The 24,299-nt window shown below is 31.9% G+C and overlaps 1 protein-coding gene and 1 long non-coding RNA gene across 5 annotated transcripts in view; one reads left to right on the top strand and one right to left on the bottom strand.

The window, feature by feature from the left end:
* Positions 1 to 772: 772 nt before the first annotated feature.
* Positions 773 to 5,461, bottom strand: LOC118184911 (uncharacterized). Its single transcript, XR_004757504.1, has 2 exons — positions 5,326 to 5,461; positions 773 to 1,076 (listed from the first exon to the last, which is right to left on the bottom strand). It is a non-coding gene; the product is annotated as an uncharacterized LOC118184911 (long non-coding RNA).
* A 590-nt stretch (positions 5,462 to 6,051) lies between these two features.
* LOC118196962 (semaphorin-2A-like) overlaps positions 6,052 to 24,299 on the top strand; it is a 745,632-nt gene continuing 727,384 nt past the window's right edge. For 2 of the 4 annotated variants that reach the window (XM_085810484.1, XM_085810482.1), the window contains exon 1: positions 6,052 to 6,311. The gene's annotated coding sequence lies outside the window, so the exon portion shown is untranslated. The remainder of the gene's footprint in view (positions 6,312 to 24,299) is intronic. The other 2 variants (XM_085810486.1, XM_085810483.1) reach the window with 2 other exon arrangements.

Below are 24,299 nucleotides of genomic sequence, written 5' to 3'. Positions count from 1 at the left end.
GCAATTATCTATTCACTGCATGCTGTTCTGAAACTGCAAACTTAAGCTGCCTCTAGCAATAGAAAATGAAACACATGAAATAGTGATCCAAAATATTTCCTCAAATTTTTTTTAAAACAGCATCAATATTTTATTTAATTATTTTACATCAGTTCATATTTTAACTATTCTGGAACAGGCCAATCATAATTAACTTCAATATACAGATTATTTACTAAATTTTTTGACATGCATTTCTTACTAATATCACTTTAACCAATCTCTGGGTAGAACTCAATAATTATTTTTTAAATAATGATAACAAGTGTAATATATTAGTCATAAAAAGATCTTCAATAGCAATTTAATGTGAAAACCACCATTCTCTCAAAATTATGGCATTTTTCCTTTATAGAATTTGTATCAAAAATTACTGATTGCCATAACTAAAAGATAAGTCTGTAATGGGAGTTTCTCCTATCACAGACTTATCCTTTAGCTCATGGCAGGAAGTATAAGATGAGTATACGTTTTCATTCCAGATTATTTTATCTAATCACTTATCATTTATATAAGACATATAAATCTTTTATTAAATTTATGTCTCATGATGTAAAGCAGTTTTCATGAAAAATAAGATAATTTATAAGAAGTGATATTGCAGCCCAAGTTCATTCGGTTACCATTTAAAATCCACTTTTCTCCCTATTTTGTGACTTACACAGTTAAGAAGTTTATGATCTATGAACTGCCAAATGCAGTTATAAAAATCTTTAAAAAAATTAAACCTAGCTACAAAATTACACATTTATTTACAAAAATTTATTACAAATTATTACTCTGTCTATAATGCAGTACTAAATGTGCCTGAAGATTCCCCTTTAAAGTAAATCGTTTGTTACAAATGTTGCATGCATGTGGTCGTTCCCCAGTATGAGTTAACTCGTGTCTAGTAAAATCACCTCTCTGGTCAGTGGAATAACTACACTTAGGACATAAAAACCGTTTTCCTGGACCTTCTCCTCTTTTTCTTCGGCGTCTTGGATATGATGGAATGAAACTGTATTCTTTGCCATGGGTGAAATAATTTTGAAATCCTATATAAATAAGAAACATTATATATGGAGAGTTACCAGACTATAGAGGCATTAATTATAACAAGCAATTCTGCACAAAAGACGCATACAATAGATAACTGCATAAGATATAAACAATATATTTAAAATATAATTTTGTATTAATAATATATTTTAATAATATTTGCTAATTATAACAAACTATTGTACTAATTAAAAAGGCAGCCTACCTAACCTACTAATTAAAAAGACAGCCTATCTAACCTATGTTTAATAACATGTAATGTTTGGAAAAATGTACCACAGTTGTTTTTTTCGGTACTCTTCTATTATTGGGATTGAGTTCAGAAATGTATGTATACCTGCGTGCATGTTTGTTTGTATGTACATACATACGAACATGTATGGATGGTAAGTAAATATATACACATGTATCTATGTATGTATATACATACACACAAACACTCATACATGTAAGCATTATTGAATCCGGTCCCAATAACAGAATAACAGAAAAGTACCCTTTTTTTTTTTTTTAAATACAAGCCTACTGAGAAGATGCTAGTTTAGTAAATTAAACACAATTTTAATAATGTTCTCTGGATATATTTAGTACTTAAAAGCATTACGAGTGAATATTTATAAATTATATCATTTTATAGTGCCAAAGTTGCCTATTATTCACTTCCCCCGCCTTATTTTCAAATTTTGGCCTTTTCTCCATTAATACATAAGTACTGTTTTCAGATTTTTATTTTGGAAAACAGAGTGATATAAGATGTTATTGTCATATATTTGTAATTGTAAATTTTGATTCCAGTAATTCACAATCAACAGAATCTTATAAGCCTCATGATATAATCTATTACTTGCATTCTGCAGACTGTTTTGGTTCAGTTTTAAGATATTATGAGATATACGAGTTGCTACTTTAGTTAGCATTTTTAGCATTAACAGCGACATCAAAATCTTGACGGAGTTTCACACGTTCACTTATTTGATTCATTAAAAGAATCAAGGGCTTTGACACTATTGTGTGACTTAAATATTGATGAACACTACAGAATGTTATCAATTTCATGCAATTAAACACTTTGTAAAATTATGCAATAATTTTCAGTCAACAGTTCACATCCTTAAACTCGGGATGAAACTAACCTGAATACAAAGAGAAAGGCCTAAGTGCCTAGACAAAAAAGATATTTGCTTACATGAAATTATGTAAAAAATTCTTTAAAGTAAGACAGATTTTAAAATATAACTGACAACTTTGAAAGTAAGTGACATTTATATATCTTCTTCGAGAACAAAATTTTTTTCTCTCAAGAGGATGGTCGTTTAAAAGTTTTGTCTAAAATTTGATGGAGAAGAAAGATATAAGACCTTTAAGCTGAATTCTTTAAGATAATCTAGGCCAAAACTTGACAGGAAGTTAAACTATTTCTAAATAATACATTTTTTTATGAAAATACATGGCTTGATAAAACATAATTAATAACTCATCATAAAAATTATTATTTCACAATGACGTTACAATGCCTAATAATGATTCACTGCATTTTAAAAATATTGCAATAATAAACATAAAAAAATTTTAAATGAATGTCAATCCAATATTAAAACAGAATAATTATACTTTACAGACACACACACACACACAAAAAAGATAAGTTGTTTAAGTGTTTTTTTTTTTGGTTGGTATTAATGCACAAGGCTTTCAATTGTTTCTGTCTTAAATACTATCAGATAGAAAAAAGGGATGTCTTGGATAACTCCTTGATCATCATATCAAAAAATGTCATCTGTTCAATGTTAAATGACAGAGTCGGTAATTTTCTTCATTACTATCTTGTTCCTTAGATAGTTATCACTTGCAAAAAAATTGAATTAAAAAATGTTTAATTTACAGTTCAATTTTTAAATGAATTTTAACTGTCAGCTTGCATCAACTGAATTATTTACTTATTTAAAAGTTTCTTTTAGAATATTTGATGTTGTGCTTTCCACTTAATAATGAAACTGTTAATAATAAATAGACATTTTTGCAGATTCTTGCAAACAATAAAATAATGGAAAGACATTTGAAGTCTTGGATTTAAAAAAAAAGAGAAAGAGAGAGAGAGGATGCTGACAAGAAACATGCAACCGTTTGATGTGTGAAAGCTAGTTCTGAATAAAAGAAATACTCCTTTATATAAGTTATTAAATATATATATATAATGTAAAAATTGTCACTTTAAAAATTAAATGTATAAGTACGCGACTTTTTCACAAAAAATTTGATTTTTTTCCCTTTACAACAAGGTAATATTAGATTTGTTATTAATTTTTAAATGACTATGAAGAAAAAGCTGAAAACTGCTCTGCATTTTAATTCTGTTTTCAGAGTTAAATAATTTGAAATAAAATGAAATCCATTATATACTGAATTCCACATAATCACTGAAGTGCTATTTTATTATATTTTGTAATATTTGTTAGGGAATGAAATAAGCTGGTATTAATTAAATGGTGTCCTGGCCAAATTAAAATTCCATATAGATGCTTTTACACAGAATAATCTCGTTTTCTTCCTTTTTAAATTTACCACATAATTTATTATGCCAATGTAAATTTCTTAACTAATTAAACTTTTTAGAACTCTCGTACTTTTGAAAAGAAATAATTCTCTCTTGTTGGCAAGACCTTGAAAAAAAAAAGTTTGTTTACATTTAAACTTCAGTTTGGCTTTAGCAGAGTTACGAAAAATAAATAAGCCACAGAGGCCACTGAAGTATTTCACTTGCTTGAGTAATTAAAAGATGTACAAAGCTTCATCTATTACAGTAATTGTGTTGGGTACTTTTGTGTTATGCACCTGCAAAATGGCAGCACGCAATGATCTATTGGCAATCAGCTACTACATGGTGTGCATGTGTTTTTGCAATCTATAAACTATTCTTACAACTAGAAATGATTTACAATTGAACAGGCCAAAATGCTTGGCAAGTGCATAACGGAAAAGTATCCTGTATCCAAATTTCACATTTGTAAAAAACTTTTTTCTGCGTCTAGTGAGTTGGCTTAGATGTACTTGAAAGCTTAAAAGACTGCTGAATGTATGCGATTCATGATCTATGGTAGTTATTTCTAAAACAAAGCATCTTTGCTTACAGAACCTGATAAAGGATATTAATGCACAAGGCTTTCAATGAATAAAGATAGAAATTATTTTTTTTCTGCTGATATTTTTTCCCAAATTAACTTTCCAATATACCATGATCAAGGAACTAAAGTCTTAAAACTTGAACTCCATTTTCAAGTCATTAAGTAAACATTACATGAATCAATCTTGCATCTGGTTGGCTGCCTCTTCGGCTATATATGAAGATCAAAGTGATTGGAATAAAATATACTAATCAAATTCATATAAGTATACGAATATAAAAATATATAAACCAATCAGTGAATTAAAAGGAGACTTAACTAAATGAATATGAAAACAAATATTTTATGTAAAGTTTATTGTACATCAAATAATTTCATCACATAACTATTAATAAAGTATAAAAATATGTTAACATTTATGTTTTGGAAGAGATAAGACCATAAATGGCATACTGACACAAAATAAGAGGAAAAAATTACACCAAATAGTAAAATTAATTTCTAATGTAGAAGAAAAAATAGTAAAAGAAAATAAAGCTTACATAAAATTATAAACAAATATTATGATTAAAAATACGTGAATCACATTTCATAACAGCTAACGAAAGTAATGGCCAAATTACTCTTTCTAAAAGTTAAAAAAATAATATAATTTATAATTCAAAGAACGGGTAAAGTGCAGAATCGCCCACTTATTTGTTTGGCGCTTTTTACAAGAGTAAGAAGAATTGGATTTCTGTCAATTTTCTTTGACTTTTTAAGTGAAAATAGGTCGATGTGTACATGGATATCGAGTATGTGCAATTCTTAAAAACGCGCGAAGCAGTGGATGATTCTACAGTTTCCCCGAAAAATCTTCAACGTAAAATTATAATAATGAATAAACAGCAGTAATGAGATCTGAATATGCAATAAGACAAATATTGGTAAAAAAATGTATATCTGAAACTATTATCGTAAAAATCAGTCACTGGCATGGCTAATTTATTGTTTCTTAAAAAGGATCATGTAAATACAACACAAAATATATTTAACCTAACACTAAATGAACGAAAGAGAAATCAAATGTTAAAATACACAATTACGCATCAAGAAATGTTTAACATAGCTAAATAGAATTTACTATTTGTAACACAAATCAAATAATTAAATATAAAACTCTGCTTTCCCTACGACAAGATAACAACTCAAACAGAACATAAAATATAGGAATTTATTTTTAACATTCACTTAAAAATTAAAGTAGGGTAATAAATTTTTTGAAATCGTCGCAAATAATTTGAATTTTCAACAGTTACAGTCATGAGTTACACAGTTGTTTTTTTTTATTCTAATAAAAATTTTTTTAAAGTTAATAATAAACAATAATAATTTATTTGTACACATTTAATTTTAATTATTAACTTCCGACGTAGTAGTATGTATGGAATCAAACATCAGGCAATATAAATAAGCAGTCAATTGATTCCGTAACAAATTAATATAAAAAAATGCCGAAGTCAATTAACATAAAAAATATAAGAAAAAAGAAGAACATGAGATTATCTCTTACATCAAAAAAGGCAATTATTTAAAAAAAAAAGGTATTTTCTTTAGACTGAGTTCTGGTTTATAAAAACTTCATTGCATTTGTTCCTTATGTGTGTATTTATTTTTCACTCATAAATAAGTTTTAAATCTTAATAGTAAAATACTTTTTAGAGCCAAGTTTTTTTTCTTTATTTGTCCAATGTTTTTCTCATTTTTATGTCTAAATTAGTTAACTGTTGCTGTTAACTGAGACTGCAAAATATATATTTGCAGCTTTTGTATTAATTCACTAGATGGCGCTGAATAACTGAATGGGAATTTCAATGCAAAATAAAAGCAAGTAAATGTTCAGCTTTCATAATATCTATCTGTCAGTGGTGTTAGATTAGTAATTAGAAGATTCGGTATTTATTCGACTGGGTCACTGATGCGTTAGAGACTTGTTCGAGAAATTAAAATATGTAGGATGTTTCATCTATTACAGTAACTGTGTTGTTTTATATTTATAAAAAACTTTCTTCTATAGTTAGTAAGTAGGCTTAGAAATAGTTGAAGGCTTAAAAAGACTAACCGCTGAAGGTATGAGATTTAATTTAAATTTTTTTTTTCTTCGATATTTTCTTATGATCTAAAAATCTATTTCTAAAACAGAGTATCTTTGCTTACGGGAACCTGATAAAGGATATTAATACAGAAGGTTTTTTTTGAATAAAGGTAGAAATTGTTTTCTGCTGACATAAAACGTTTATTTATTTGAGTAAAGAAATTGCTGTTTCTGAATTTTATATGATTATGATTTCATGCAATAATCATCTTTTGTTTGCTTCCTTATATGGCTTCGTGCATACCTTTTTAAGATAGACGGATTTATCTAAAATAAATAATTTTGTGTACCAAAACTGTTTGTATAGTTTAAATTACTTTTTATTAGGCATATAAAAGTGTTTAAATACGCAAGGAAAATAACTTGCCCCCTTTTTTGGGGGTGGGGGATGATGTGTCTGTGTCTTATTACCATGCTGATGTATTTAAATGTCACATTAACTGTAATTAAACCAAGCTCCAAATATGGTGTTAAGAAATACATTTCATTCTCTTCACCAAAAATTGAATGGAATTTAAAATATGAAATGAAGTGTTATTTTTGTCAGTATTTTTATTTAAACATTACTGTATAGTGTATGTTTACATTATATGCAAGCATTTATTTAAAGTCTGTATCTGTTATTCATTTATACTTACAAGTTGGGAAATAATTGCACATTTGTATCATTTGATGCTTAATATTTTTAGTCTAAAACATCACAAATTTTCAAAAATTTTTAAAGTTGTGTATGTCTCTGGGTTCCCACCCCTAATTAATTTTTCAATTTAAAATTAGTGTTGTTTACCATGTGACTTATTTAATCAAAACAAAGTATCTAAGGTATATGTACTAAAACTTTTATATAAGTTATTTTGAAATGGGCATGTTGTTAACGACTAGTATATGAAGTATTATCTCCCATCCCCATTTTTGTCATCTTGCACTAGATTTTTAAGTTATGAACATGCTTATCCTTGATTTTGGAAGATGATGAGCAGCTGTAAATTGTGGTGGTCTTATATTTGTTTTGATCATGGAAGTTTTTCTGAGTTGGATGTTTTTAACACTTGAAAGAGGTAACTCTTTCTTGTTATTTGTTTATTTATATATATATATTTTCAATTTTAATGAAACCATGCCCATAATAAGTAGAGGTTTTTGTCAGTTGACGATAGAGCTTTCTTTTACGTTTCCATACTATAAAAGTGCATTGCTCAATAAAGCATAAGTTAAATATTTTATCCAGTCCTTTTGAAAACGTTCTTTAACAAATATTATTTTATGTTATGAATTTTATAAAGAAGACAGGTTTGTAAAACCTTATGAAAACTACATTGCAAAATAGCTGTTTTCTCCCATCTGTTATCTACAATCAAAATTAAATGTTGATCTTTACATTATGGTAATTTGGCGATTTTTTGGCGAAAATTTGGCAACCAACTCTCCTACAGCAACCCTCTATTTTTTTTCCCCGCCGCCATTTTGTCTTCACGAAGTAAAGACATGTTTCTTTTCTTTTTATCTACTGAACGCTTCTTCCAACAATCTAGTAGCCGAATTACACTTATGCTAGAAATTTTATCAAACAAAACTGCTTAATCATGACAAATATTCACTGCAAAATTGGGAAGAAGTGCACAATACCATACTCCTTACGCGTTTTTCAAAATAACACATACACATAAACCATGTACACGCCGACTTATTTTTACTTAAAAAAACATCCCAGAATTGCACAAAAATGGCATTGCGCACACTCTTCACTATATCCATGTACACTGCTTTTTTCTCATAAATTACAAAAATTTCACGAAAATACATGACAATTTTCTCAATCTTTACACCCGGTAAAAAGAACATATATGAAATTACCTGATCGCGAAAAAGTATTTATCCTATACAAATATGAACATTTCCACATATAAAATAAATAAAATATCCAAAAACTTTTACCTCTAAATCATCTATTACATTATACACGTCACCAACGAATTCATACCGCAAGCATTACAAATACTTAGTATCAAATATTTAAATTATTTCCATGCACGTTTATTTCAACTTAAACGTATACCAAATTCCTACAAACATAAAATTCACAAAATAACTATCATTTAATTAAAATATCACTAAACCATGTATACGTCGACTTATTTTTACTTAAAAAAAATCCCAGAATTGCACAAAAATGGCATTGCGCACACTCTTCACTATATCCATGTACACTGCTTTTTTCTCATAAATTAGAAAAATTTCACAAAAATACATGACAATTTTCTCAACCTTTAAACCCGGTAAAAAGAACATATATGAAATGACCTGATCGCGAAAAAGTATTTACCCTTTACAAATATGAACATTTCCACATATAAAATAAATAAAATATCCAAAAACTTTTACCTCTAAATCATCTATTACATTATACACGTCACCAACGAATTCATACCGCAAGCATTACAAATACTTAGTATCAAATATTTAAATTATTTCCATGCATGTTTATTTCAACTTAAACGTATACCAAATTCCTACAAACATAAAATTCACAAAATAACTATCATTTCATTAAAATATAATTAAATTCAAAAACACTACTTAAAATATAAATGAGTACATACATTAAATTAATAAAAATTACCTTACAATCCTAATTACTTTAAACTAAATCATTGCTAATAACAATTTTCCCAATGATACCAAATTCCTTTCCACCTTACATTTAGAACAATGCATAATAATAATATCCTCATATAATTAAAAATACTAACTTACCTAATCTTCTTCAGAATCTTGATTACGTGGCGGATACACTTTTCTAATTCATTCAATAAAATTATTGAAAGATTTTTTCTGCGAATTACTTCCTCCGCTAAATAAAAAGCAAACTTTTCTTTATCACAATGCCTAAATACCTATTTCGAATTCACTTTAGTTAGGGCCATGGGATCCAAAAATTAAACAACACTGTTTCACACAACACAGAATAAAGCTAAATACAAAATTTCCACATTTTTTTCCGATTTCCCCCCTTTTCTGATTAAAGAACTGTAATTCGTCCATTAATATCACATGACATATCCCATGATCTCTCATTTCCCTCACGCAAAATAATGCGTAATCGGAACTGAGTACTACTCACATTATTACCAAAGTCCCAGGTAGTAACCTTTATCGCCTCCAAAATGTCGCCAAACTACCAGTTATCATATTTTAAAGATCAACGAAATTGAAATAGCTGGTTGTCCTGGAATTATTTTTGTATGTAGAATATTCTTGGATTATCCAGGCTAATGTTTAGGAAGCAGCTTACCGAATCAGGTAATTTCATATACAGTCAAAAGTTGTTAATTCGGACACCCATAATCCGGAATGATCTATAATCCGGACCTCAAAGCTAAAATCTTTCTGCGCATGCACCGCATTGAAGCATGCGCGTTTTACGCATGCGCACAAGACAGTTATGACTGCGCATATGCGTTTGCGCAAGCGCAGAATACGTTTTCGCGTGCGAGTTTAATGTATAACGGACGGTATAAGCTCTAATTATCTATTTCAGTTAATGTTGATGATTGCGTTGTTCCTTAATCTTCGAATTGGATCTGGCTTATTATTTTTTGCAGACTGTAAGAGCAATTTTATAAAAGTAAGCTTGAACTTTCGATTATGTCAAATAGAATTTCCGATGCTGGAGCTCCCAAAGGATCTAGAAAACGAAAGTATGCTTCGATGTCCATCAAACAAAAAATGAATTGCTACAAAAAATGGATAAAGGCATATCGTTTGTTTATCTAACTGTTCCGAAATCTGTTTATCAATTTCACGCTGCTCTGCGCTGGGGGGGGGGGACGTCGCAGCGTGCAATGAACTGGAAGTTGATCTGTCAGCACTATTGTTATCTTCAGGGCAGATGTTTTTATTTTATTCGGCTTATAATTCCTTACTAAATGTAGTATTTAATCTCGATGTACTCCGTCTTTGATATGATTTAAATCAAATTCCTCGTCATTATAAATATCACGGATGCAAATCATATAGTTTTCTGGTAGCAATTTTGTAATTTCGGCTATGCGTAAAGTATGCTTTAAGCATGCGCGCGTGGAAAGAAATGTTTAATAAAGTAAACAAATAAATATTCATCATTCCCATCCTGTTGAGAACATTGTTATTTATATTAATAAATAATAGCAGAAATGCTAAATAATAGCTTTTTTTTTACAATAAAATCCTAAATATTCCATTTCATGGATCTGCTAACATTTAAAGCAAATTTATTGTAAAATTTTGCTATGTGACCAAAATTGCTTTCTTGAATTTTATTATGAATTTGTTTTTGCTCTATATGAGGTTAAAATATGTTGCTCTAACTTTTTCCGTAATAGAACTATTGGTGTATAGCAGCATTATCTTGTTGATAAACGAGTGGAATTCACCCAAAACATTAAGTATTCAAAAGTGATTCTGCTGCATTTTAATATACTTGGCAGCAGTGCCACAGAAAGACTGTCATATTTGTAAAATATGTAAGAGATATTTTGTGACATCTGTACCTATGTATATATCTCACATAACTCAAAAGAGTAGCTGTAGAATGTTCAAATTTTGTGTATGGGATTGCCATAACATGCAGTTGTGCACCTCACTTTTTGGTTGAATATACGAGGGCCATCCAGGAAGTAGATTACGTTTCCGTCTGTGTCCGCTAGGGGCGGGGCTAGCGCGGCCATCTTGGGGTCAGAGCGTTGCGCAGCTCAGTCTGCATCTAGCCGTGCTAGTGAGAGGTTCGTGCTGTGCTCCGTTCAGATACTGTGACGGTTTGAAATGCCTGCGTTAATTAAAAATCCCGCGAGCTGCGAGGTGCGCTCAGTAATAAGGTTTCTGACTGCAAAAAACTGTAAACCGATAGAAATCTATCGGCAGCTTCGTGAAGTGTATGGGGACAACATTATCACTGAAGGTGGAGTGCGTCAGTGGGTCATAAGATTTCAAAATGGCCGAACCAATGTTCACGACGAAGATCGAAGTGGGAGACCCAGCATAGTGACCGCCGAACTTCTCGAAAAAGTCGATGCTAAAGTCCGTGAAAATCGAAATTTCACAATAACGGAACTTTCTTTGAGTTTTCCACAAATTTCGCGAAGTTTGTTGCACAAAATCATCAGCGAAAAGCTTGGTTACCACAAGTTTTGTGCAAGATGGAAGGCAAGAAGAGGTAACGAAGTGGTTGAAGGCGCAGGCGGCCGAATTTTTCGACGAAGGAATTTCCAAGCTCGTACATCGCTACGATAAATGCCTTAATTTGTATGGTGACTATGTAGAAAAGTAGTATTTGAGTGTGGCTTTCATCTGTATATAATAAAATTTGTTTCCTATACTTTGTTTATTTTTTTATTCCAAAACGTAATCTACTTTCTGGATAGCCCTCGTAGATCACTAGATTTGCTATCTTCACCAGAATCTAGATCTGGTTTGTGAACTCATCTTGGTCAAGAGAAAGGGAATGCCTGCTTTGGCCAAGACCACCATGTGAATTACTGTACAACTTTGTCTAGCTCTGTTCTAATTTTGATTAAGAATATCCTAAGGGGCAAGTACCCCCTCTTCTGTTACCATTTCATTCTCAATGGGACTTGACAACTTGAAAGAAGTAACACAACATCAAAATTTATAAATATGCATATCTTCTTAAGGATTTGTACCTGTGTCCAGTAATGTGGTAGCTGGTGCTAAAATGTAGAATAATATGATTGGTAAGAACATGAGGAATTAAAAAAAATTCTTGTGAGCTACTGCTGATCGTTAATGTACTTTTTGGGCAGTGAGAACATGTTAGAACTGTATAGTCTGTTCCAATGTTTCCCAAAGTGGAGCCCATGCCCCACAGGTGGACAGTTCGATTGTTAAGGGGGCTCAACTTGAAAATGGACTTCGTCTAGAGTTAAAGGTGACAAAGGACACTCAAATTTTTTTCAAGGAGTCAACATTTCATTTTTTATTCCCTAAAATAAAGAATAATGTATACTTAAAAGCGTTTTTAAATTGCGGTGCATTTTGAATATTTTACTATGAAGAATTTTTGCTATAGACATGGATATTTAAATGCTTAGGAATTTCGCATAACTCAAAAGCAAATACCCTCAGAACATTTAAATTTTGTATGTGGGACAGCTAAAACATATAGATGTGCACCTCCCTTTTTGGTTGCAATCGGCTGCACCAAAAGTATATAAATATATACAGAGCTTAAATTGTGTCATATTCTAGCTCCATTAATTTTCAGTTTTCGAGATAAATTATGATTTCAGCCAGGCCAGACCACACCTGAGCTCTAAATAAAAGGGTTCCTTTTATGTAAGTGAACAACAATTTTAGCACATAAATTTTATTTTAATAGTAAACATGCCTTAAAAATTCAATTCTAATTTCTGAATGCAGGCCTGCCTTGCCTTCATACTCAAGCCTTGCACAGAGGTTGAGACATTTAAGTAAAGAAAAAAGTCTTGATCACCACTGCTGTCACTTGTACAGAGAAGTCTTATGCTTATTCTCACCTTGTCTTTAGGAAAATTTATTCACAAAAAGTATTCAGGGAAAATTTCTACTTGACGGTTAGAATTATATCGACAGGGCTTCGCAATCAGAAAGTCCTGAATTTTCCCCTCTTTATTTTCAAAATTTCCACACTCTCATACTGTTTCTAGAATTCTCACTACAGTCAAAAGTCGTTAATTTGGACACCCATAATCCGGACCTCAAAGCTACAAACTTTCTGCGCATGCGCGTAAGACCTTTACGGCTGCGCATATGCGTGTGCCCTAGCACATAATACGTTTACGCATGTGCGTTTAATGTATAACGGACGGTATTAGCTAAAATTATCTAATTATCTATTTCAGTTAATGTTGCAGATTGCGTTGTTCCTTGATCTTTGAATTGGATCCGGCTTATTATTTTTTGCAGACTGTTAGAGCAATTTTATAAAAGTACACTGAAGTGACAAAAGTCATGGGATACCTTTTAATATTTTGTCGGTCCTCCTTTTGCCCGGCGAAGTGCAGCAACTCGATGTGGCATGGACTCAACAAGTCGTTGGAAGTCCCGTGCAGGAATATTGAGCCATGCTGCCTCTATAGACGTCCATAATTGTGAAAGTGTTGACGGTGCAGGGTTTTGGACACGAACTGACCTCTCGATGATGTTCCATAAATGTTCGATGGGATTCATGTCGGGCAATCTAGGTGGCCAGATCACTCGCTGGAATTGTCCAGAATGTTCTTCTAACCAATCATGAACAATTTTGGCCCGGTGACATGGCGCATTGTCATCCATAAAAATCACATCATTGTTTGAGTACGTGAAGTCCATGAATACAAGTAGCTGAAGGTATCCATTTCCAGTCAATGATTGGTTCAGTTGCACCAGAGGACCGAGTCTATGCCAAAAACAGCCCAGACAATTATGGAACCACCACCAGCTTGAACAGTGCCTTGTTGACAACTTGGGTCCATGGCTTCGTGGGCTCTGCGCCACACTCGAACCTTACCATCAGCTCTTACCAACTGAAATCGTAACTCATCTGACCAAGCCATGGTTTTCCATTCATTTAGGGACCAAACGATATGCTCACGAGCCCACGAGAGTCGCTGCAGGCGATGTCGTGCTGTCAGTAAAGGCACTCAAGTCAGTCTTCTACTGGCATAGCCCAAGGAAGACAAATTTCGCTGCACTGTCCTATCGGATACGTCCCTCGTACATCCCACATTGATTTCTGCGGTTATTTGATGCAGTGTTGCTTGTCTGTGAACATTGACAACTCTACGCAGACGTCTCTGGTCTCGGTCGTTAAGTGCAGGTGGTCGGCCACTGCGCTGTGTATGGTGGGATGTTATGCCTGAAATTAGATACTCTAGGTACACTCTTGACACTGTGGATCTCGGAATGTTGAATTCCCTAACGATATCCGAAATGGAATGACCCATGCGTCTAGCTCCAACTACCATTCCGCGTTCAAAGGTTGTTAATTCTCGTCGTGTGGCCATAATCACGTCAAAGCCTCTTCACATGAATAACTTGAATACAAATGAAAGCCCTGCCAAAACACTTCGCATTTATACATTTTCTACGCGATACTACTGCCATCTGTATATTTGCATATTGCTATCCCATGACTTTTGTCACTTCAGTGTAAGCTTGAACTTTCGATTATGTCAAATAGAATTTCCAATGCTGGAGCTCCCAAAGGATCCACAAAGCGAAAGTATGTTTCGATGTCCATCAAACAAAAAGTGGAATTGCTGCAAAAAATGGATAAAGGCATGAAGAAAGTGACAGAGAGGTTAGTGAAAACGAAAAAATTTCAATTGACAATTTAGTTGGTATTCTCGACACAGCAATTACAGGACTCGAACAGCGGAACTTTGTAACTGAACAAGAAATTACGTCTGTTTATATAGAATTAAAGGGAAAGTATTAGCACATGAAACAAAGCAACTTAAACAACTTACATTGAAAGAAATGTTTAATAAAGTAAACAAATAAATGTTAAGCTTTTTTTTTTAAATTTTGATGCCCTTTAGATCATAATTGCTCTTTATTTCGTAAATTACGGTTTCATATTTTTAATTTCTGCATGCCATCTTACCAGATTTAAACTGATGATCTATAATCCGGAATCGGCGAAGTCCCGACGAGTCCGGATTAACGACTTTTGACTGTATTTGTTTTATCTTTTGTCCTTGGTGTGCTGCCAAGGTACCTGTCATCCCTTGAAATAGTACATTATACGTATAATCAGGGCTTAAACTCAGATGGAGATTGGCTGAGCTGCTTCTTAGCATCTAAGTGGAATTGTAATTCTAGCAGATGAACCAAATAAGACAAGGTCCAATACTTTTTTTCCTGTTTAAGTATTTAAAATTTATTTAATAATTTATTACATTTCTGTTTATCTATTTACGTTTTTCTTAATTTAAATTTATTATTGAATTAATTCTTTTTAATCAATTAAATTATTTGATTTTAATCTTTAAATTTTTTATTTAATTATTTTAAATTTTAGCTTTTTTTTTTTTTTTCTTTTCTTCCTCAGTCTTCCATAGGTCTCTGGCACTTCTAATTTTAGAAATTAATCCCTGAATATACATATATATATGTATAAAATTAAAGACATAAAGTAAGAAATTTGAACTAATATTTCACAAAAACCAGAAATTGAAATTCATAATTAATAAATTTCAAATAATCATATAAATGGAAAAAACGAAGTATTTTCTAATTAGGATAGAATTAGAATTTGTTTTTTCTCTGCTTTGGGGAAGGGCCAGAATTTTTGGGTGAACTATTATAATTATAATTAAAATACTTTGAAATGGTTCATCCGCTAATTCTGGATACAGAAAAGCAAGGATTTTTGTAGCTGTGAAATGTTAGTTTTAAATTTCTTACTTTATGTCTTTAATGATAATTTTTCTGCAGCTTAATGCACGAAAAATACTAGGCGTGTTTGTGTTTTGTTTTCAAATTAATTGTTTTGTAATTTTATATGTGTATAGATATCCACTCTTTTACTTGGTTCAGTGAGCTCAATTTCTTTATTCTTATATATTTGTAAACTGTGCATTTTTTGCTTTAAAAGTGATTGAATTGTTTTGTTCTTATCTTCCGGTTAAGGTTTTTATGCCTTTAGTTAACCTGCATATTATAGTTGTAGAATTATTAACAATTTGAAAGTTGTTTAAGTGCACCTAAACCTAATTTTTTTACCACAGCAACCATATTTGTCTACATTTGAAACTTAGCAGAATAGTGGATTTGTTACCAATCTAGAGAAATTAAACTTCCCAACAACAAAGTAACGTCTTCTTTTATTATTAGGAATTAAATTATCCTTAATCCATTTTGGAATTATCCTTTAAGTTACTAAATTATCCCATATATTGACACAGCTTAGCGTCCACAGCAAATGAAATCAGTTTTTACGCTTTCAGTATCTTTTTGCCGAGTGAGACCAAAAGTAAACTTTCAGTTTTGTGCACCAAAAAATGTGTCATCTTGCCCGCTGACCGAATTGCTTGCTTTTGTATAGACACTGTAATTTTATTTGTAAAAATTGTTTTTAATTTTTTGAGCTATATTTGGTGTGTTATGTTTTTCTATATTTTTAATGAAGATATATTGAGTTTTTATTATTTTTGCCTTGCCGCGAAGGGAGAATTATTTAAATGAGAAATATATCTCTAATGAAATTCGAGGAAATAAGCTTTTCACATTAACAGAAATTGTCGTCAGTCTGTTTCGGATAAAGGAGAATGTTTAGTAGGAGTAAAACATGTGCATTAGGGAAGCAAGGCTGAATTGTCTGTGGAAAAACTGTTTATTTTTTTGTTTAATTTCTTTTATACATCTTTTTAGATTTATTATAGTATTTGAATAGAACATATGGCATCTATTAGATAATTCTTGAGATGATATAATTTTTGTGCATTCTGAGATATAAACTGAATGAGCTGTAACGCTGTTAAGTGGACCCAGCGCCAGATTATCGCTATGGCTAATATATATAGTGAATTTTAAAAAAGCACATTTATTCTATTGTGGTTTATGTGCTATCGACAATGTAGATTTAATTAAGTTCTATAAGTTTAAATGAAATGCAGGAAAAAATGTGTTCAATTTAATATTCCGTACAAAGAGGTTATGTGGTGTACACGTCAAAGTTTTTTAAATCTTAATCTTGAATTTTAAAAAAATTATCACAAGACCATGACAGAAATTCAGAATGTGTTGCACTTTTTTTTTTCTTTCCAGGAATATTTTTAATTACGCCCTTTCTTTTATTACAAATTTTCTTTTCAATGTCAGTGTTCTTATTGAGTAATATATGAATTTAAGCAATAAAATAAAAGCGATTTTAAATATGCAAATAGGTGGTTATCTCATTTTTCTTATATCTGGTTGTAATGAAAGGTTTCTTCCAAAAACGTTCTGAATAATGATAGGGGGAAAAAAACATGAAAACAGTACCTATAGTGCGGGTAGTAATCACTACGCAAATCTATGATTCTCTAAGAACATTTTGGTAGTGTTTCAAAGCCTTGAACCCAGAAACTTGCTGGCCGCGAGTCCAAAAACGATCAACCTCATTTTGAACAATCTATACAGAATGGAAGGTAGCTGCAGGTGTGAAAAAAGAAGTCCGGAGGAGCGATGTTGGGGTTTGTGGTGGGTGTTGCAAATGATCCCGGTTGAGTCCGGACAGAATTCAATCAGTGAATGCAGAGACATGTGGTCTTGCACATCTTGATGGAACATTACCTTTTGCGCCGGAACTCAGACATTTTTTTCTTGACTGTAGCATCAATACGGACTAGCATCTCGCTGTACACCGTACTGTCAAGTGTTTTACCTTTTTCCAGATACTTTTTGTGGGCAAAACCCAAAGATACAAAGCACGATCCTTTGGTTAGTCAAATTGCGCTTTGCGACGCTGCCGACTGGCTCACCGGGCGCAAATCAACCCCCCTTTTCGGCCTGCGTTGTTGAAGTAAATCCACTTTTCATCACAAGTGACGATCCGTTTCAGAATTTTGACATTGCGTTGATATTCGAACAGATCAGTGCAGGTCCGAACATGTCTGTCCTTATCTGCTTGAGTTAGCTCATGCAGCATCCAGCGATCTAACTTGTACAAGCTTATGCGAAGCTTAACGCGACCAATGGACAATTCTAAGACAATGGACAATTGTTAAGAACCAATGGAACCTAAGAACCAATGGATAATTGCGCGATCAATGGAGAATTGCTAAGCTCTCGAGTGGTTGCATAATGATCTTTTCACAAGTTCTCACAGGCGGGCCTCATCAACGTCAATATGCTGGCCAGAGTGCTCTGCTTCTTGAATGTCACAGTCCTTGTTTTCGAACTATCGGTATCAAAGCTTCACAGTGTCATATGATACAATAGTATCTAAAGATATATACATAATTTGGTGATATTCTGTAGCTGACGTTTTGCAACCGAACTCCTAAATGATGGTTCTTCTGTGGTAGAGTGATAATTCCATTTCAGACACCTTAATGATAACGATATTATTTTACAAATTTCACAGCACACTGTTCTAAAACATTCCTTTCAAATTCCAAAAATCGTTTGACAAAATGTGATTAAACACGCTAACGGGAATTGTTTGCGCAGACGATATTTGCGGTGGTGGGAAACTTTTATTAAAGCCTGATATTTTTTAATAGCCCGCTGCTCGGAGTCATTCATGTTATGTTGAATTGTCGGAAAGAGAAAAATAATGCCGATTTTGTGTTAAGAGCGGAGTTGGAACAGGAGTTCCAAGCCAGTAGCTTCGATTTTGCGCCAGATATCGATGCAAAACAAAGATTTGATGTCGGCAATTTCAATTTGCGCTTTTGAAATCTTGATATATGTACTAATTGTATTCACTAAATATAAGTGAATCGTTTCAATTATGTTATATTATTTGCAGCTGAACAGCAACATTGGCTTCTGTTTTTTATTTGTGAGTAAGGAAGATTGAATTATAAATGGTAATAGTTCGTGGATAATTAAAATAATTGTCTAGTCATATTTATTCATATTACAATAAGTCTTTTTTTTTAAAATAATAAATTTTATAAGAATTACAAACAGATGGAGAGTCATATTACCATAAAATTGAATTTATTTTTAATGGAAACTTAACATACAGAATTCACTTTTCATCCTATATTTTAAGGAGCTGAATTTTATCTTTGAAAAAGAAGGAACTAATTATTTGCCGTAATTAAACGAAATTTGATTATGCATTCATTGTTATGGAAATTTAAGGTGCAAAATACACTGTACTCCTTCCTGTTTTTAAGGAGATTCCCCCCCCCCTCTGTAAAAGTGAAAGTTTTCGGCGCAGTTAAAAGAAATAAATTTAATTAAATAGACTTTGAAGTCTATGTAATGAATGCGCGCCGATTTTAATTTGAGCACTGTATAAGCAAATTACCATTTTTATACTTTTTTTCTTAGCTTGAAATTTTGCCAAGCCATGCACAGCTGTTTGAAATTTCCATGGTGCATGCATCTTCTTTTGTTATTTTTTATGCATTTCTGTCACAGTAGAGAAACGTATCATACTTTCAAAATATATAATTTCATGTAAGTGGTTTTAAAAATATTATCTCTTATATGTTAAATTCGCGAAAACTTTGAGCAATAATTACTGTAGAACCATGTCAGAAATGGAACCAGTTACCGCACACTGTATAAAGGAACCACTTGGAATTAATCAACAGAGATGGTGTTGTCGAATAATCGTATGGTACTTCTAGGTTATTGAACAAAAAGTCCGAGTTTTCATTTAAAGTGTTGCGTAACACGGTTTTAATCCAGATATCCGAACAACAGAACAGTCATAAAAATTAGCAGATTGGCGAGTATTGTGTAATGCAATTAGTATATATGCTGCGGGCTACATGTTCTTAGAGATTTTCTACATAACTCTTTGGTGAATAGGAAAAAATTAAGATTTTTTTTCCATTAATGCTCTCTCATTTGGCGCTTTTTTTGGGTGGGGGATATATTCTTACCAACAGACGTCTCCAATTTGTTTTAGCTTCTTTTCTGCCAATTGTCTGTATAACCACCACTCGCACAGTCACATTTTTCATCTACTCTAGTTTTTATCCAAGAAGGCGTTAGTCCAGGAGGGCTATTAATTTTGTTTTGGCATTTTGTGACGAAAACTTTAAAAGTCTGAACCTTATTTCAAATTGTTGCCACGAAATGAAATCAACAGAAATCAAGGGAAGAGAAATTACCTACAGAAATTTAGGAAGAAAAATAAAGAAAAGAAAAAATGGGAGAGAGGGTGAATCGCAGTATTTTGTCAAAGACCGAGAGAAAGAAATAAGCAAAATTGCGTCAATATGACGTCGAAAATACGTGATATGGCTTTAATGAAAAAGTAACGAAATTTAATTTTTATTTTAATAAATAGCAGCTCCTACAGGCAAGATAAGCAACTACAAATATCGCATGGAAAATAACAAGCATAAGGGAAATTCTGTGTAAGAGGTGACAAATATCGCAGGTCACCCAAACCGCTCACAAAAGAAAGTCTAGAGCAGACTAGAATTAGCACTTCTAGAAACTTCGTGAAAAAAAATCTCTCCTAGAGCTACGAAAATGTGTTTTCTGGAAACTTCTTGAATGTTGTTAAGTTGACGATGAAATCGGTATAGTAAAAAATGGTTGCCAAGACCCCGAAGGAGGTTTTTGCCTGTATCTCCAGTTTACATTAAGTTTTGCTTGCGATTCAAACGTCAGTCGGTTCAGAATTAAAGGATCCACGTCAAAATGTATTAAAATAAACACTTACAGACACAAGTAATCACAAATTCTATTAAACAAAAATATACGATGAAATTATTAAATGACATCCTACTAAATAAGTAAACACGGTTAATAACATTACACAAATACGTAAAAGATAAATAACAAATACAAATATTTACTGTATTTAATTTTGAAAAAAATGTATTTTAATTGCGTTGACTGATCATCTCTTGTATCTGGCGCTTCTTCTTAGGTTTGTTTAAAAGCTGAATTAAGTTTTATTTTATATGCAGAGAAGTCAGCTTTTTTGGCAACAAATTAATTATCCTCTTCCTTTAATATAATTGAAATATGGCCATTTTTATGATATGTATGACTGCTTCTTCAGAATATAACCAGGGGCTATAAAAATAACTTTTTTTTTTTTTACTATTATGATTGCATTTCATAATGCTTCGGTGTTAATCACGTTATGGATCGGTTAGTTGTGCATGCTTTTCCTTTTTGGTACGGCTCGTTGCCCTGCCCGTCTTTGTTAGTCCTCTCTACATCAAAGGCGTCACCTAATGAAAGAATGTTTAATTTGTTATGCACTTGCATTAAGAATGAAGAAAAGCTTTAGTACTTGAAGCAATTAGTGTGATAGTGTAATTTCGGCAGCTGGCTTTTTTATTGTTGGAATTCTCGAATATAGCCGTCAACATCTCATTCATATTTTTCTTTAAATGACTTGCTTAATAATTATGTTGCAAAACTGTGTTTCAAGGATTGAAACATAAATTAGTTCATCAAATTAAAGTTTTAATTCTGTTTGTTCGAAATTAAAAGTAGTTGTCATTTTATTCAAGAATTTTGGTCTGATTACCTCTGCCTACTTTTATCATTGTCTTGTAACTTTTACGAAAGTTTTTTTAGTTTTATGATCTTGCTTGCGATTATTTATTTGGAAAAGTGCACGCATTGGGTCAATTTGGCTATTTACCGCTAAGCTGGAATTTTTAATCGCTTACTGTGGCAGACATTCTGGTTACCGTTTGAATTTGTCTTTTTTATTGCATCAAAAACTAGTTTTTTTCCTTTGTTTTCATAATTACGGCATCGGACACAGTGGTATTCATCAAAGGAAGGGATGGCGCATGGCGCACTTTTAAGAGAAACTGGCTCATATCCACGTTACACCTGAGGAAAATCCGGAAAACGACTGTGCAGCGAGCCCTTTTGCCGGGATTCGAACCCCGGATTGTAATAACTAGTATTTAATGACTTTACCGCTTCACACGTTTAAATAGCACTTCACTTTAAATTTACATTCTGGCGAGAGAATGTGAGGGGAAGTTAAGAAGTCTAGAACAGGTATTAAACTTAAAATAAATTTGTTATGCAAAATAAGGAAAAGCCTACAAGTTTACTGAAAATTTGGAACTGAGAAACAAGGATCTAGGTAACGAATTATTTAATTTCACAGTGTGTTTTTAAATAAAATGTGTGACTTTTGCATCTTCGTGTCAAAACAGTGAATGTTAATCGAGAAAGAAAATGCTTTTCTTATGCATGTGCGTTAAATTCGGGAAGTGTATTCTTGTAATAATGAAATAGCCCGTATTCTTATAATGAAATATTCCTAACCCCACACTTAAGATAGGAGAATATTGGGAGAATAATGACTTTTATTTAAAAATGTTTTAATATCTGTTAAGCTGATTTTAAGAATATGTATTTATAAATTTTAATTCACATAATTTGCAGAAACTTTTAAGAAATTTAAGTATGGTATTAGTTTTTACAACGCAAAAGTTCGATCTCATTTCATTGGCAGTGAGTGGTCCAGTTGATAAGAGAAATGAACACTGGCTGTTCACTTCACCTCTCACAGGTTGGTTCGATGTGCAACTCGAATGCAAGTTAATTTCTTTAGAAATTTTTCCTCGAAGGCATTCTGCCGATTCCTTTCCAAATGTACTTCAATTGTTTTACTTACTGTAAAATATTAGCTAATAAAATTTATGTCTTGGTATTTGAATTTTGAATTAAAATTTTTTATGTCCCCTGCTGTTATGCTGAAAAATAATGCTTAAAATTTCTATAGTGATCAACAATATCTTTCTTCTGCCAATTTTTAATGGATGAACTCATGATGGTAGTTATTTTTTGGAAAATATACTCCTTTTTCAGTATTATTTTGTATTACCGTTTATTATTGTATAGAAAAATAATTTAAATTGTTCTTACTTCATGATATTTCTTACCCATTGTTATGTGTCTCTGTCAGAAGATACTAGCAGCAAACCGTTTCAAATGTCAATTCGTTTTAATTTAAGTTCTATGGTATTTTCTCTCTCCTTTCTGCATGCCTTCATGGTGTAACGGTTAGCACACTCGGCGCGTATTCGAGAGGTCCAGGTTCGAGTTCCGGCGAGGGCATTGCTCATTTGACACATCTCCTGTTTAATATAACCTAATAACTTTACAAAGTTGGAATCTAAAATCTTTTTCTGTTATTCTTTTAAGAAATTTACGATAATTCCTTTTTAAGTGTATTATTTCTGCTGTTAAACCGATCTTTCGCTATCGTGATAAAATGTCATACTGCGAAAAAGGCATATTTAAAGGGCTTTCTTTTTCTGTCTTTTTTTGGGAGGGGGGATGAGATCAAATCTTGATTTTTAATTCCCTTATACGGACCCGATTTTCAAGGAATCTTTCACACAATATTCGACACAAATGATTTCAAAATTTTTATTTAATTATAATTGATTTACCTTGTTTAATACCTCGTATATCCTTGTTTAATACAGATTAATCTATTCAACACAGGTTTTCAATTTTTACTGTACGGGTAGATCAGAAGGTAATTTTCCAAATAAGAAATTTTGAGAATTTCTAAAATAACAAATTTTGACGTGAATTGATAATATCAATAATAATAATATTAGTAATATCAATAATAATGTCAGTAGTATAATTTTTGAAGTGGTAATGATATCAGTTTCTAAATCAAACAGAAATTTAAATGCTGGATATGTAGTATACACTAATAATTGGAAGGGGATTAATGAGAACATTCAATACGCTGATTAAAAGGATTAAATTTCCAGCATTCGAAAGAGATGATTTTTCTTACTGCTATATTTTTTCCATCTCTTGCGATCTAGAAGGTTGGACTAGTAATTTAGTTTAGACCACCAGACTGAATTTTCAGGCTGGAATTTTCAGATTGCAATTTTGCTTCTTATTTCTTTTAATTCTATATTTATTTCTAGGAAATCATTTACACGCCCTTTTTTTGAGTGTCTTTTTTTTTATCAGAAAATGTGGAAAATGTGATCTAATACATGTATTGAAGGTTGGGTATATGAGTACATGGAAGAATAGCATCTGTAAAATTAATATATTTTCACAAGTATTATCATTTAGATAATTCAGACCACTATGTCTTCATTTCTTTTTTATATATGAGCATTTTGTTTTCTTATTTTTCTTAAAATAAAATTCCGAACTCTCAATTAATTCGTACATGTAGAAGTACATGTAGTACAATTAATTCGTACATGTCAATTACATGTAGAAGAAAAAAATTCCTTTGTGGATGTTGTGCCTTTCGTAATTATGCAGCCATTTTTCTGTGGAAAGTCATTCCATCGTTTTTCGAG

The sequence above is a fragment of the Stegodyphus dumicola genome, chromosome 2, assembly GCF_044657685.1.
Source record: "Stegodyphus dumicola isolate Sdum_Otavi_A_Nest chromosome 2, ASM4465768v1".
NCBI lineage: Eukaryota > Metazoa > Arthropoda > Arachnida > Araneae > Eresidae > Stegodyphus > Stegodyphus dumicola.
This window is presented reverse-complemented; position numbering and strand designations above follow the sequence as displayed.